Source organism: Asparagus officinalis, chromosome 5 (assembly GCF_001876935.1).
Source record: "Asparagus officinalis chromosome 5, Aspof.V1, whole genome shotgun sequence".
Taxonomy (NCBI): domain Eukaryota; kingdom Viridiplantae; phylum Streptophyta; class Magnoliopsida; order Asparagales; family Asparagaceae; genus Asparagus; species Asparagus officinalis.
In genome coordinates, this window is record NC_033798.1 from 4,518,235 (window position 1) to 4,521,114 (window position 2,880).

A 2,880-nucleotide genomic window follows, 5' to 3' on the forward strand; every position below is an offset into this window, starting at 1 on the left:
TTGAGGCGGCGATACCAATCGAAGGCGGCTCCGCGAAGAGTGCCGACGAATGACCGCACCATCAGAGGCTCATTGCCGGAAATAATACCCAGGTGCGATTTGAAATAAATCAAATGCTGAGTGGGGGAACCCTTCCCATCGAACGGCGTGAAGTTGATTAGATTGAACTTCGCCGGATATGGGATCGATTCCCACTCTCTTGGGTATGGACAGGGAATGCCTGTTTTCTTCGTCTCTTGAGCGGAGATCAATGTGTTGATTTTGCTCTCGAGGTTTTTGATCTTCAAGTCTTCACTTGTATCTTCGTTGGCATCCTCGTTACCACCCCCTGCATTGACGGGAGGGTTATTGGCATTGTGAGCTTCATCCCTATCCGTGTGCTCCTCTTCCTGAACAACCTGGTTACGGTGGCTTGGTTCACCTCGCTGGTTCGTCAGTGCCTGAATTTGTTGCTCATGCATCTCTCTCATAGTCTGCATGGCCATCTGCATCTCGAACCTAAAGCTTTCCTGTTGTTTGGCTATGGCATCTTCGAGCATCTTGGCCACTTGTTCCGCGCTTATCATCAGTGACTCGCGGGGTTCCCCCTCACTGGACACTGTATTATCTGATGCGACTGCGGAGTAGGTATCTGACTCTTCACCTTCTGAAGGTACTCTTGTCCGAACCCTACCATAAGTTCCTCGTGCGATTGCTCCAGACTGCAGACGGGTTAGACGCCGGGATGCTTTCAGAATCGACTCGAGATTATCCTGTGATGAGGTCTCTTTGCTTGTCATATTAGCGGTGACCCTCGGGAATTCTTCATCTTCAACCACCGTCCTGTCTTGAACCACCGTTCTTCTTTGCCGGGAACGCCTATGCCTTGGTTTTGGCGTTTCGGTATTAAGCCTTTCGAACACTGAAATTCTCTCGGGGACTACCTTGATGCAGTTGCACTCAGACAGTACTGCCCGAATGAGCTTTGAACAAGGGCACTGAGTTTCTAGTCTTCGAGGACTTCTCTTTCTGGCTTTGCTCGTACCCCCAGCACGATAGTACAGCTCGTCTGTTTGAAAGTCAGAGCAACCTATCGTGTGTTGGCACGATTTCTCAGGTATAACGTAATCATCATCAGACGACAACGTTTCCTTCTGAGAGTGAACTACCTTCTTCGGGCTTTCAAAAGTTACGTGCCTCGAAACATGCCTTTTTGGGCGTGAGTTCTCAGCGGGCTCTCGGACTTCAATGCGCAAATTGGTGCGCATAGCTGCCCTGATTTCTTTATCATGTTGGAGGTGACGGCGACCCCCAGCGTGTTGAGTCGTTCTGGGCTTCTTCATTGGGTCCAAACTCTCTCGAACTAGAGCTTTGCCTCTTTCATCGGGAATTGGACCGAGGCGCTCCAAGACTGACTTCCTTTTCTGGGATGGTCCTGCGGGATCTCCCGGAGTAGTTGTGGAAATCATCGGCGGTTTGGATTGATTCGCCGGAAGTTGAACTTTCGACGGCTGCAGTTGACGCTCTTTGGTCTGAACCGCCGCTTCAGACTTCGGCCTCCAAACTTTGCGAGTTGGTGGCGGCTTCTTGGTTACCTCTTTCTGCAGCTTTCTACGGGCTTGCGAATGCGCTCCTCCAGCGTCGATCGGTTCCGTTTGACACGAACCCATTCCATTGTTGGCGGCTTGGAGAAACCACCATTCGTTGATTATTGAGGCTGCTTGCCTCTTTTGTTCTTCAGATCCACGTTGTAGCGGATCCCGTCAACTGACTCCATGGCCTTTGCGAATCGTTTCGCAAGGCGTTGACGTTGCCTTTGGCGGGCTCTCTTCGAGAGAGTCACCACGCCCTCTGTGGCAGAAGAGTTGGCCAGAGCAGATCTGACCTGGTTGGAAACTGGAGGAATCTCACCCGATGCGACTTTGGCATCAAACGGGGCGAGACCTTCGTTGGTGGCTTCGACTTCTTCATACCAACGAACCTTTCTCCTGGAGGAGAACTTCTGGGATTTCTTGGACTTGCGGGGGGAGGTTGATCCGGACGAGGACGACCAGTATTCCTCGAACTTCTGTTGGTCGAACTCGTATTCGACCTCCTCCACGACCGGGATTGAGATCCGCGGCTACGACGTGACGATCTCGGCAGCGAGATCGGTGGCTCCCACTGTGTCCTACTGTGATCGCCAGATTGTTCGCGGGGAAAATCGTTTTCTTCATTGATGTCATTGTGTTCTCAAAATAACAACTTTTTGTGTTACAAAGATCCGGTCTTTTTTAGATCCGGTTACAACGAAATCAAAGAAAATAAAGAAAAATTACAACTTTCTCCTTGTGAACATATCGCGAGCTCCTGTTTTACGGTCGCTCGCTTTATGTGGGTTCTTTGCCAACGCCAGGGTTTATCCGTGGACTACCGCGAGATCTAGATCCGGTCGGATCTACGCAGTACGACGGGTATTATTTCACCAAGGAAATAATAGGCGGGGAGGATTAGTTCACCAAGGAAATAATAGCCGGGGAGGATTGTTTCACCAAGGAAACAATCGTCCAAGTCTCGGGATCTAAGACCAAGCTTAGATCCGGAGTATGCCTGCGTAGATCTGAGATCCGATCCTCTCGAACACCTGCCTTATTTGACGTTGATGATCGCCGAGCACCAGATCTGAAGGAGTGAGTCCCCGAAGTCCCAAAGTTTCAATCTTTTTTAAGTTCCGAGTCTCCAATCCAGCAGGGCTTCGCCTCTCTCCAAAATTTCCAACCCTTCAAAATGAACAACCCCCTCTCCTATTTATAGCCAAGCGTCACTGTGCCCGTGTGCACGTGTGGCCACCTCATAGATGGCCGGCCACCTCAAGGTGGCTCGGCTCATGCCGAGCCACCCTGAGGTGGCTCGGCCACCCCA